Below are 13997 nucleotides of genomic sequence, written 5' to 3' on the forward strand. Positions count from 1 at the left end.
CACAGCTTGTACACGCAAAAGGTTTTTCCCCTGTATGAGTCCTCATGTGTGTCTTCAGATTTCCATTCTTACTGAATCTTTGTTTACAGACTGTACACGCAAATGTTTTTTCCCTTTTATGAGTCCTCATGTGTTTCTTCAGACATCCATTTGACTGAATCTTTGTTAACAGACTTTACAAGCAAATGGTGTTTCTCCTGCATGTGTCCCCATGTCTTTTTCTATATCCTTTTGACCACATGCGTGGCCATTTTGTGTCTTGTGCGATTTCAGTGTGTCATTCGATGGACCTTCCTCTGTCTCCTCCCCGTGCCAATCATCACTGTCTTCAGTGATGTCAGATTCGGAACAATGTGAAGAGAGGGGCTGGATATCAGTTGGTTGTGATGTTCCACTGTCCTCTAAATCAGCTTGTGTTTCCATGTGTTCAGTTGAGGTGCTGGCTAGAGGCTTTGTGTCTCTATTTTCATCATTGTTGTCACCTTTCACCGCTAGTAGTGTCAATGTTGACCAAATGGCCTCCTCTGGTCTTTTAAGCTGGTCGTCCTGTTCCTCTTTAATCTGGAGGTTCTAGTTTCAACTGGACCTCACTAGGGCTCCGCTCCTGCTGTTCATCTTTAATCTGTGGAGGTTCTAGTTTCACCTGGACCTCACTGGGGCTCCTCTCCTGCTGTTCATCTTTAATATGTGGAGGTTCTAGTTGCAGCTGGACCTCACTGGGGGTCCTCTTCTGCTGTTCAGAGGAGTCCTCCACTTGACGCACTGTAAGGAGACCTAGGATGAGAGAGGAGGTAACATCAGCAGAGAGAAACTTCAATGTGTTTTCTGATTGGATCAAATCAATTTAATACTTATTGATTGTAACAATTTGTTTTGTTTTTGTATTGGTTTTCACTGTGCTGATCTTGTTTGCTCAACGTGCTGCATAATTATGTGCATATATTAGTTATTATTAGACACAGAGCCTGAACTTTAATGGGTGTGGCTAGCGATTCAGAGACTGGAGCCAGGCTAAGGGTGTATATTACACACCAGGTATTGGAAGCAGCAATTCCCACGGCCATGCATATTGTATAACACAGTGGTTCCCAAAGTGGGGTCCTTCATGGAGTTCCAGGGGGTCCCCAGCTAAATGATAGTTTGGAACCAAATGGACCCTTATGGGATTGTAACTCAGAGTGTACAAATTAAACCATACACTCTCAGAGTTAAACTAACATTGATTTTACAATATAAATTGGGGGTCCCAGAGATAGAAATGCCATTAAATGGGGGTCCCTAGACTAATGCATGTCTAACTGGGGGTCCTTGAAAATTAAACGGGTTGAGAATCTCTGATGGAGCCGTAAAGATCTTCTCTTATGGGCGTCCCTGGCATATCTCTTCAAACGGGGGCTAATTAGTGTCAATTTGGGGGTCCTTGACGTGAAAAGATTTGGGAACCACTGGTATAACATATGACCGCACTGAGCTGTTGTCCACAGCCACACACGTCGTTGCACTATCCTAGTTAGCAAGCCACAGCGGAGACGTAATAGGTCAGTTCAATGGGTGTTCAAAAAGCAGTCAATCCTTCCGTTTATATACGCCTCTTTCTGGTATTATTGTATTTTTTCCCCGCAGGGCTAGAGTCTGACGCGGTTCATCTTGAAATGGTCATTTTGTTTTCCGTGCTCGTGCGGTTTTCACCTACTGTAAGTGGAGAAGCTTATTTTCTTTTTCCCTTTGCGCAGATCGCTATGTCATTGGCTCTTGAAAATGTTGTGACAGTTACAATTTTAGTCGGTTGGTTTTGGTCAGCTGATGTTGAAAGTATAGAAAGGTGTTTTCGTTTGGGTTTTTTCGTTTTCTTTACAGTTTTCTATGCCCATGGTCACTGCTGTCTCCCCCGTCTCCTCCCCAGGTCTGACCTCCGCTGTGCGCTCTCTCTGTCTTCCCCCCTCCCCAGGTCTGACCTCCGCTGCGCTCTCTCTCTCTCTCTCGCGCTCTCTGTGAGGTTTACGAGGAATAAAACTTTTTGTTTTCTTGCAAATGTTCCTAGTCTGGTGTCTCTGCTTAATTAATTGACAGCATTTTAATGGGAGGTGTATGTGACTTGTCATATCCTGACCTCCACTAGGGGCTTAATCTAACCATAAGAAAGAAATAGATTGTGTGTAGAACATTTCATGCACATTTCTTTATACCAGGCTAGTGATCATCATCATCTTACAATAAATGCAGCTACATACTAATTCCTACACAGGTTGTGTTTATAACCACGCCCCCCGGGCAAGTTAAGTCTGAGGTCAAGGTTAGGTTTTTCTTGAGGTTAGGTTTAGGTATAGGCTGTCAATCACAGCGACTGGCCAATCACAGCGCGTCGACTGCACAACCCGCGTAAATGGTGCATTTTTTTTTAATATAGCGCCTTTATCCAAAGCGCTTTACAGAGATTGTGCATTACATTCACGCATTCACACACGCATTCATACACCGATGGCAGCGGAAACCATGCAAGGCACCAACTAGCACATCGGGAGCAATTAGGGGTTCAGTGTCTTGCTCAAGGACACTTCGACAGTAACTCTGGGGGAGCCCGGGTTCGAACTGGCAACCTTACGGTTGCCATCCAGGCACTCTACCCCTGAGCCACCGCCGCCAGGCTTTGGTTTGTCGCATAAATGCAGGGAATCTCTGTACTCTGTATGTACGTATGTAACTCCATGAATCTTGAGAAGCAATGTTTCACTCAGCTCATCCTCTGGATGAGTCTTCATGTGTGTTTTCAGAGCAGCATTTTGGTTGAAGTTGCGCAAAAGGTCTTTCCCCTGTAGGAGTCCTCATGTGTGCCTTCATATTTCCATTCTTACTGAATCTTTGTATACAGACTTTGCAAGCAAAGGGTTTTTCCCCTGTATGAGTCCTCATGTGCATCGTCAGACTTCCATTGTTACTGAATCTTTGTTTACAGACTTCGCATGCAAAGGGTTTTTCCCCTGTATGACTCCTCATGTGTTTCTTCAGACTTCCATTGTGACTGAATCTTTTTTTACAGACTTCGCATGCAAAGGGTTTTCCCCCTGTATGAGTCCTCATGTGCGTCTTCAGAGTTGCATTTAAACTGAATCTTTGTTTACAGACTTTGCAAGCAAAGGCCTTTTCCCCTGTATGAGTCATGTGTGTGTTCAGACTTCCATTTTGACTGAATCTTTGTTTACAGACTGTACAAGCAAAGGGGTTTTCCCCTGTATGACTCCTCATGTGTTTCTTCAGACTTCCAGAGCTGCCAACCTGCACACATTTTGTGTACCAACCACGCAATTCTAGGCGTATAGACACCTAGAATTGCGTGGTTGGTACACAAAATGTGTGCAGGTTGGTAGCTCTGGACTTCCATTGTGACTGAATCTTTGTTTACAGACTTTGCAAGCAAAGGGTTTTTCCCCTGTATGAGTCCTCATGTGTGTGTTCAGACTTGCATTTAGACTGAATTTTAATTCACAGCTTGTACACGCAAAAGGTTTTTCCCCTGTATGAGTCCTCATGTGTGTCTTCAGATTTCCATTCTTACTGAATCTTTGTTTACAGACTGTACACGCAAATGTTTTTTCCCTTTTATGAGTCCTCATGTGTTTCTTCAGACATCCATTTAGACTGAATCTTTGTTAACAGACTTTACAAGCAAATGGTGTTTCTCCTGCATGTGTCCCCATGTCTTTTTCTATATCCTTTTGACCACATGCGTGGCCATTTTGTGTCTTGTGCGATTTCAGTGTGTCATTCGATGGACCTTCCTCTGTCTCCTCCCCGTGCCAATCATCACTGTCTTCAGTGATGTCAGATTCGGAACAATGTGAAGAGAGGGGCTGGATATCAGTTGGTTGTGATGTTCCACTGTCCTCTAAATCAGCTTGTGTTTCCATGTGTTCAGTTGAGGTGCTGGCTAGAGGCTTTGTGTCTCTATTTTCATCATTGTTGTCACCTTTCACCGCTAGTAGTGTCAATGTTGACCAAATGGCCTCCTCTGGTCTTTTAAGCTGGTCGTCCTGTTCCTCTTTAATCTGTGGAGGTTCTAGTTTCAACTGGACCTCACTAGGGCTCCGCTCCTGCTGTTCATCTTTAATCTGTGGAGGTTCTAGTTTCACCTGGACCTCACTGGGGCTCCTCTCCTGCTGTTCATCTTTAATATGTGGAGGTTCTAGTTGCAGCTGGACCTCACTGGGGGTCCTCTTCTGCTGTTCAGAGGAGTCCTCCACTTGACGCACTGTAAGGAGACCTAGGATGAGAGAGGAGGTAACATCAGCAGAGAGAAACTTCAATGTGTTTTCTGATTGGATCAAATCAATTTAATACTTATTGATTGTAACAATTTGTTTTGTTTTTGTATTGGTTTTCACTGTGCTGATCTTGTTTGCTCAACGTGCTGCATAATTATGTGCATATATTAGTTATTATTAGACACAGAGCCTGAACTTTAATGGGTGTGGCTAGCGATTCAGAGACTGGAGCCAGGCTAAGGGTGTATATTACACACCAGGTATTGGAAGCAGCAATTCCCACGGCCATGCATATTGTATAACACAGTGGTTCCCAAAGTGGGGTCCTTCATGGAGTTCCAGGGGGTCCCCAGCTAAATGATCGTTTGGAACCAAATGGACCCTTATGGGATTGTAACTCGGAGTGTACAAATTAAACCATACACTCTCAGAGTTAAACTAACATTGATTTTACAATATAAATTGGGGGTCCCAGAGATAGAAATGCCATTAAATGGGGGTCCCTAGACTAATGCATGTCTAACTGGGGGTCCTTGAAAATTAAACGGGTTGAGAATCTCTGATGGAGCCGTAAAAATCTTCTCTTATGGGCGTCCCCGGCATATCTCTTCAAACGGGGGCTAATTAGTGTCAATTTGGGGCTCCTTGACGTGAAAAGATTTGGGAACCACTGGTATAACATATGACCGCACTGAGCTGTTGTCCACAGCCACACACGTCGTTGCACTATCCTAGTTAGCAAGCCACAGCGGAGACGTAATAGGTCAGTACTCTATCTTTGATGAGGTGTGTGTGTGAGATACACATTAGGCTACTCACAGCCGGTCTTATTCTCAGCGTGCTTGTTGTCTTCCTCCAGGGTGCAGAGGGGCATTGAGGATGGGTGGTCCTCCAGGGTGCAGAGGAGCATTGAGGATGGGTGGTCCTCCAGGGTGCAGAGGAGCATTGAGGATGGGTGGTCCTCCAGGGTGCAGAGGGGCATTGAGGATGGGTGGTCCTCCAGGGTGCAGAGGGGCATTGAGGATGGGTGGTCCTCCAGGGTGCAGAGGGGCATTGAGGATGGGTGGTCCTCCAGGGTGCAGAGGGGCATTGAGGATGGGTGGTCCTCCAGGGTGCAGAGGAGCATTGAGGATGGGTGGTCCTCCAGGGTGCAGAGGGGCATTGAGGATGGGTGGTCCTCCAGGGTGCAGAGGGGCATTGAGGATGGGTGGTCCTCCAGGGTGCAGAGGGGCATTGAGGATGGGCGGTCCTCCAGGGTGCAGAGGGGCATTGAGGATGGGTGGTCCTCCAGGGTGCAGAGGAGCATTGAGGATGGGTGGTCCTCCAGGGTGCAGAGGGGCATTGAGGATGGGTGGTCCTCCAGGGTGCAGAGGGGCATTGAGGATGGGTGGTCCTCCAGGGTGCAGAGGGGCATTGAGGATGGGTGGTCCTCCAGGGTGCAGAGGGGCATTGAGGATGGGTGGTCCTCCAGGGTGCAGAGGGGCATTGAGGATGGGTGGTCCTCCAGGGTGCAGAGGAGCATTGAGGATGGGTGGTGCAGAGCGAAGTTCAGCTCCTGACTCAGGGCTGCTGAGTAATCGGAATGCATGTAGTCCTGAGCGGTCATGTAGTGACTGGACAGACGGCTGTCACTGCATCTGCTTTGAGACACACACATACACACACAGTTCAAGAGACGGCCGTAGCTGAGTGGGGAGAGGCCATGTGGGAATCAGCTGGTTAGACCCCCGGATCACCCAGTTGTGTGTGTGTGTGTGTGTGTGTTGGGGGGGGGGGGGGGGATGGGATTAATTAATAAAACAGCTGAATATATGGACCAATCGCGTCATTCAAGATCCCGAGAGGGTTGTGCCAAGACCCGCCTCTGGCTGCCTCTGACTGGCCTGCCAGCACTGCCCGTCTTTGCTCCGTGGATACCAGACATTCCTCCGAGGTGGATAGTCTGGTGACAGTGACAGTGACGCGAGGTTACTGCGTGGTGGGAAATAAATATTGCTGTGTTGGCATTGACTTGGGTAGGGTAATAATTTACTACTCTGTCCATATCGGGTTGAAGCTCGAACAACGTTTAACACGGCAACTTGCGCGTTTTAGCGAGCTCGGTGGAGCCTCGTGGCTCAAGTTCGCTAGAGACGGCGCCCCTCCGTCGTGGTCTAAAACTGTACTTTATCGACAAAAAAATGAGTCGGCGGTTGTTAGAAAAATAGTCTTAATGATTAGACCACTACGCCACCGAGTTGGCTGGCAGAATTGCTTTTGTAGCTGTATTACAAGGTGAGAATGCCCTACTTCTTATAGGTAGGGGCTCTTCACCCCTCCCTACTACTAGTAGGAGGGGGGGGGGGGGGGGGGCAATCAGAGGCGGGCGGGCAGCAGGTCTTGGCACAACCATATTAGCGTTTTGAAAGACGCAATGACATGGGCCCATCATAGTTTATCCCCCGACTGGATATTTTTGGTTACCTGGTACTGCTGGTAGTTGTAGATGTTTGTGTAGTAGGCAGAGGAGTGGGAGGGCTGGTATACGTTGTTGTAGGTGGTACCCATCATCGGCAGGTCTGCAGATAACTCGGTTTGACTGCAACACAAACTGTTCTACAGTCCCATTCACTTCCCATTAGATATGCTGATGTGCAGCAGTGCATGGTTCTCACACATTTTCATGTCAAGGCCCCCCAAATGTATATAACAGTATTTAGTATTTATATAAAAATCCACTGTAGACTTGTTATGAGCTACTTAATGTCAAGAAATTCCTTGCAGGTGATTTCTTTTCTAAGTATTGGAGTTTGGAAGCACTTGTTTTAGTAAAGCAACCTCCTACATTATGTGCAAATTCAAAACGGGTGGTACGCATGTGCTGTTGGGTGATATCCAACGAGCACTCCCAAACTCTGACACAAAATAACCTACACAGAATTTCTTGACAGGAAGTAGCTCATAACATGTAGGCTATACGGTGGATTTTTATGAATCACAAACTTTACAGATTGAAAGAGGATAATTCAAGCTTTCCGTACAGCTGCAATGTTGGTGAATTTGACGTTGTTTAATACAATTAGATAGGACTTTTCTGTTTGGATGAATGGGCTTTCAATGGGAAGTTGCGCCTAGTTAGCGCCTTGCTGGCAAGATGGCAGCGGTGTGCATAAGGTCAATTGTGAAAAAGCAAATAAATCTAAAATCAGCCTAAATATAACGCCAGTATCTTTTATGATTTTTGTTTCTCAAGTTTTTTTCACAGTTCACTATATGGAAAGTCCTCGCAGCCTGCCATCAGCTTTGTTAATTAATTGCGTTAAAATATCTTAACGTGTGTGTGTGTGTGTGTGTGTGCACTGTGCAGACCTTGTATTTAATGTACTTTACTGTGCTTTTTTTTCCAATCGATCTCCTTCACCAGTTTAATTGTAGTAAATGCTTGCTAAGTAAACATGGTTGTTTCACACAATACACACACTAGGCTAAGTACCTTTCAATCCAAAAAAAGAATGGCCTAATTACCCTTTCTGCCATAACTCTGTATCGCTGTGAAAGCAGGTTGCATTTGACACACTGGCAGTCTCTCCACCTGCAGCAATAATGTTTGTGTCCCTTCGACAGTGACACGACGCTGTGGTTCCTGCATCGGGAACATGTTGGCATTCTTGGGGGCTTCTTGTCTTCTTGAGCAGGTGAGGGTCCAGGGCAGTAGTCCATCTGCTTCTAGCACTATAGCCTACTATGACATACATAGCCCCCCCCCCCCCCCATGTTGAGGTCACATGACGGCCATATGGTCACTTTGTACTCAACTTAACAAGAGGTTATCCTGAGGTCAATGGGTGGAGCAAGTGGAACTCTGTTATGGGACCGCATGTAGGCTATACTCAACTCTGATTAACACAGTTTCCTCATTACAAAATTAATATAAGAATAACCTCACCTGAATATTCACCTGGTTTGTAGACCGATGTAGCCTACTATATATTAAAAAATATAATAATTGTGAAAGAAATTAGGTAAAAATGAGGATATTTCTACATTTTTCACATTTAGTCAAGGATTATCCTAGTCTCTCTTAGACTGAGTATCTTGCCATGACTAAATTATTCAACCTTTTGTCATTTAGCATATTTGCATAAATTATGAAATAATTAGGCTGAAACCCATAAATAGCTATTATATGTTTTGCTTAACATTTATGTTTTGCTTAACATTTATTGAGAAGCATTTTACAGTCCAATTCTGTTTTGATCATAAAATGTCTTGTCATAATTAAGTTAAATGTAACCTTGATGACTTTAATCCTGGGGCAAGCCTTGAAGGAATCAAGCATGTCTGGTCTGGCTACTTTTAAGTCTTCATGCGCACAACTGAAGCTGAGGATGTCCTGGTCGTGGACACCATGTCAACAGATGACCTGTCACCTTCTTGGGGTTCCTAGAAAGATGTCCCTGAGGGCTTAGCAGTCACTACTTATTGAAATGACCAGTTGCCCTCTGAAAGACCTGAGGAAACAGCAGTTCTACCTCCACCACACCCAAATATCCCTATCTGGTCAGCATTTAAAGGTATATTCAGTGATTTCACTTAAAGGTATATTCAGTGATTTCACTTAATTCAAATATCACTTATTTTTTTGTTGTGTTGTGATAATCCTCCCTACTATAGAGTGTGCTGGCCATATAAGGAGTTCCTCCCTGTCCCCAGTTAACCCCTGGGGGTCAAAAAACCTTAGGTTTCGTTTTTGACTCTCTATCCTGATTGGACGAAAGGCTGGGTCCCACAGCCAAAAACGAAACCTAAGGTTTTTTGAGTGAAATCACTGAATATACCTTTAATTCAAATATCACTTATTTTTTTGTTTTGTTGTGATAATCCTCCCTACTATAGAGTGTGCTGACCATATAAGGAGTTCCTCCCTGTCCCCAGTTAACCCCTGGGGGTAAAAAAAACCTTAGGTTTCGTTTTTGACTCTCTATCCTGATTGGACGAAAGGCTGGGTCCCACAGCCAAAAACGAAACCTAAGGTTTTTTGAGTGAAATCACTGAATATACCTTTAACTCAATCCTGGCATCTGAGAAGCCTTTGACAGAGGTCTTCGTGCTTTGCATTTGATTGCAGCTCTACCTCATGAATGGCAAACACTGATAACAGTCTTGAAGCAGACACAACGGATCAACTGCATGATCACTGGAAGACAGATAAGCTTGGACCCAACGCCATACAGTAGATGGAAGATAGTTGTCTTGGATGGAGCCTGGAAATAGGCACATATTATACAGTATATGGCCCTACCACAACAAGGCATAATTATACTAGAAGCAAAGCACAAGAATAGGGCTGGAGAAGCACACATGAAAACAGTCCTATTTCCAGAACGGTTCATGTGCAGAGTCAGCGCAGCTGGTTGAGAGCATGAGCAGCAGGCCATGCTACTACAATAAAATCCTGGAGGAAGATAAAAGCCAGTAATCCTAAATTCCCTCTATGCCTGTCATACTCAAAATGCTGTCCAACCAGAAGAGGACTATACGACTTTGGTTATGTTGATCAGCAATCGGAATGCTACCTGAATGTTTTCACCTGCCAACAAAGGCCAAATATTATAGTGGAATGTAGTGTTTTGACCACCATGATCTCCCATCTTCCATGAAGGAGGCCAAATGGAAGAGATGCCAGGGTAGCCCTCACTTCCATCATGTGGAAGACAAGACACCTATGGGAAATTGTCAGGAAAAATAAGTTCCTGTCAAGTACCAGCACCAAATATGAGCTGAAAGTTTATCAGCAAACCCTCCAACACTTTCACGTCTCCAAATATATAGATCACGACACTGACCTCATCAAACCCTGGATAGCCATACATGGAGAAGACTCTATCATCACCTAGATCTGCATATATGGAGCTTCAAAACTGGAGGTGACCTGGTCTGACATTCCATATGTTGATCCTCCCCCACCCGTCCTTCCTCTTCGATGTCTCTCTTTTGACTGATACCTGTCCATTTAAACTCTAGATGGGCCTGCCGCAAAGTTATTAGTGCAGCCGAGCCAAGCAGCCGGCGAAAACTAGAGTTCTCAACAGGCCCGAAAGTTAGGGCCCGACCTGAGCCCTCATCAAAACCTGTACACTCAAGACACCATTAGATCTCTGGCACATATGGAGCTGACATTCCATATGTTGATCTGACCTCATCAAACCCTGTACACTCAATACACGCTCCATATATGGCCAGTACAGAATTTATTCCATACAGTATGTTGATCTGACCCCCCATTCCCAGCAATCTGAAATTCATAGTCATTTGGGCTCCGAGTCCTAACTGATATGACATATGACATCTCTTATTCTTATAGGTATACTATTTTAGACTGGATGAGGGGGGCCACCAGCACAAACAGTTAGGCGATTTTTCATTCTGTGAATCTATGGTTGGTGTCTTTGAAGGCTGATAACTGCAACTAAGCTACCACTTGGGAACTGCTATCATGTTGAACTATTATCTAGGGATATAGAACTTAAAAAAAAAAAACATGATAGCGTTTGCCACCTTGAATGTCCCTCACTAGTGAAAATGCTGGTCTGGGCCCAAGGACTTTAAGTGACGAAGAGAGACACAAAAAGGGGGGAAAAAAACAAGGAGAAACAAAGGGAACCAGGGAGAAACCACAGCGAAAGAACAACCCAGGATAAATCACAGAAAGCCGAAGGAAAGGAGCCCCCCCCCCCCCCAGACAGCCTCCTCAGCTGAACAATGCGTGGATTTTATTTATAGCAAATCTCAAAGTGCTACAATAAGCAAATACATGAAATAAAAGAATAGTCATCACAACACTATAAACATCTAAGAAATGGGAAGCCTATCCCCACCAATGCATGGCTTTCTGAAATTAATGCCAAGTCTATGGACTTTGTTTGTTGTTTAGGGCAGTAAATGACAACGTAAGACATCTCGCTGATATGTGCCCTGTTTCTTACTTAAAGGACCACTCTTCAACCTATCTTCATGTAATTGGAGCAACAGCTCCTTTTGCTCCTCCAACAGCACCATTTTAATGGACCCCCAATTTGATCGAAATTAGGCTTTTTCACCTCTAGGACCCCAATCTACATGGTCAAAAGCCAGTGTTGATTTAAGTGTGATTTACTGTACAAATGCTAGTACAATTGCTAGGCCTAAAATGCATCTTATAATATATGTATACATTCTTTCACAGACATGAGTAACATCAACATGCCCCGCCAGAGCTGCCTTCTGGCCCTCGGCCACCAGGGGGGGCTGGAGCCCCAATAGCCCTATACCTCACGCCACTGGCCACATATATATGGTCTAATCAGTAATCGGGTGCAGAGTGTGATATATTAATGTGATTATAGGCCCAGGAGAAGCTTCTCGGCAGAGCAAGTAACTCTCAAGTCTTCTTTATTTGACCGTGGACGTGTGGCCCGTGGACGCGTCTTTCGACAAGTGTTTGTATGTCATAGTAGGCTAGTGCCAGATGGACTACTGGCCTGCCCTGGACCCTCACCTGCTCAAGAAGACAAGAAGCCCCCAAGAATGCCAACATGTTCCCGATGCAGGAACCACAGCGTTGTGTCACTGTCGAAGGGACACAAACATTATTGCTGCAGGTGGAGAGACTGCCAGTGTGTCAAATGCAACCTGCTTTCACACGCGATACAGAGTTATGGCAGAAAGGGTAATTAGGCCATTCTTTTTTTGGATAGAAATGTACTTAGCCTATTGTGTGTAGGCTATTGTTTGAAACAACCATGTTTAGCAAGCATTTGGCCTACTTCAGCAATTAGACTGGTAAAGGAGATTGATTGAGAAAAAGCACAGTAAAGTACATTAAATACAAGGTCTGCTATTAAAACCCAAGAAAGCAGTGCCGTCTCCAGGCACAAATCAGCAGGGGGGCATATTTTTCCAAACCCTCCTATGTAAAGGCTACAATTATGCAGCAGCATGCAATTATGTTGTCGCTATAGGGCTGTCAAATGATTACAACTTTTAATCAGATTAATCACAGATTCAAAATTAACTAATCATGATTAATCACCATTCTAACCATGTCCAAAAATATGCATTTTTTTGCCATTGTCGTGGAAATGGAAATATCAATATGGCCTGCTATCAATACAATTGTTATAGCAAACAACAACACGAGTAGGCTACAAACAACACAACACAACACAAGGGTTCCACTTCTCCACTGAACGTTGTATGAAAATCGGTGGTGGTCTGGATGTATAAACAAAATAAGACAATTAATGAATAGGTTTGATTATTACACACGCACACGCTCTCCCTGTCTGTCTCTCTCACACTCACGCGCAGCGGGAGTTTCGGGCCGGGGCCAACACAAACGTGCGCGTATCAGACAATGAAATGCAAACTACAGGGGTACAGTCAAGCACAAATGGTCCAAAAGGACAGCACCGAAGAAAGACCTCGTGGTCTTGTTTCCATTTGGGTCCCATACATTAATTGAAAACACAACAATGACATCAGCAATGATATATCTCTCAAACATAATCATTGCTGACTGTAGAAACACGATGTGGTGTGGTGTGGGCGCCGCCATGACTGTCGTAGTAAACACAAATACACCCCCCCCCCCCCCACACACACACACACACACACCTCTCCCTCCGCTCCTCCTCCCTCCACTGTTCTTCTCGTCTCTCTAGCCGAGAGGCGAGACTCCATGGGATGCGCCAACGGCCCAACGTGGTGGCCCGTGGGTTGAGTTATGGGATTTAAGCGGGTCAAGACTGCACATGCATTAATTGCATTAAAATATTTTAACGCAATTAATTAAAACAATTCATTAACGCCGTTAACGCGATAATTTTGACAGCCTTAGTTGTCACACAAAGTCCAATATGGGGAGGCAATGCCCCCCAATACCCCCCCTGTAGAGACCACTGCAAGAAAGCCTATTCCCTATTGGCTTGTTTCCGTTGCTGGGGTCCTTCATATGCAATTAATCTGAACTTTTAATGACAAAATATACAGTGCCTACATTGCTCATCATTGATAAAAAAATGTGTTGCTAATATAGTACTCAATCAGCAGGTACTATATTAACAGTTTGCCAAAAAAGATAAGGTATGAATGCCAGGGAGGTCACAGCATGGTTTAGACACCCCAACCCAGAAGTCTCTCTCTCTCTCTCTCTCTCTCTCTCTCTCTCTCTCTCTCTCTCTCTCCCCCTCTCTCTCTCACACACACACACACACACACACACATTTTATTCCATTGCCTTCCCTCCCCCCATTTTTTCTTGTAATAAATAATAACACGCACCAGTACTGCAGTCACAGATTAAGAAGTGTGAGTTATGTCATTGCATTCAACACAATGCACGTTTCAAAAGTAAGGCAACAACATGCTTTTTGTCTGTCTCTTTGCACATGTTAAGTATTTGTGTCTGTGTGTACGGACCGGACACACGTACCGTACAGTACGGTACGTGTGTGTTTTCAGAAATGAACAACCCTTTGCTGTCAGCTATAACATCTTCTGTGAACGAGTCATCCGTCAAAGGATTATAGATAACCAAGAGATCCAGAAAATGAATGAAATTATCCTGTCATAAGAAAGGCTATATATTGTTTAAACTAAATAAAACTAAATAAACACAATAAAACTGGATGGATGCATGGTTGTGGAAAAAATAATCCCTTTATTTATACACTTAATTGTGCTCATTTTTCTCTATAATTGTATTTTGCAGGCAGGATT

The sequence above is a fragment of the Protomyctophum parallelum genome (assembly GCF_964188405.1).
Source record: "Protomyctophum parallelum genome assembly, chromosome: 20".
In the NCBI taxonomy this organism is placed as follows: Eukaryota; Metazoa; Chordata; class Actinopteri; order Myctophiformes; family Myctophidae; genus Protomyctophum; species Protomyctophum parallelum.